Source organism: Mastomys coucha, unplaced genomic scaffold, assembly GCF_008632895.1.
Source record: "Mastomys coucha isolate ucsf_1 unplaced genomic scaffold, UCSF_Mcou_1 pScaffold22, whole genome shotgun sequence".
Taxonomy (NCBI): domain Eukaryota; kingdom Metazoa; phylum Chordata; class Mammalia; order Rodentia; family Muridae; genus Mastomys; species Mastomys coucha.
The window spans coordinates 14,790,798-14,791,002 of record NW_022196905.1 but is presented as its reverse complement, the minus strand read 5'-3'; positions in this window follow the sequence as shown (position 1 = coordinate 14,791,002).

Genomic DNA, 205 nt, shown 5'->3' with positions numbered 1-205 from the left:
ATGGTGTGACTGGAACCGTAATGGCCCATAAGAGCCGAAATTGTTCAGAATTGAGTAAAGAATGAAAAGAAGATGGCAGGGAATAGAGTTTTTAACAGTACCTGCACTGAATGAGGGACATAAAGAGAGAATTTGCAAAAAGAGTATGAGGGCAGACAAAGAAGCAGGAGGCAAATAGAAGACTGTGATTTTTATTGATCAAGGA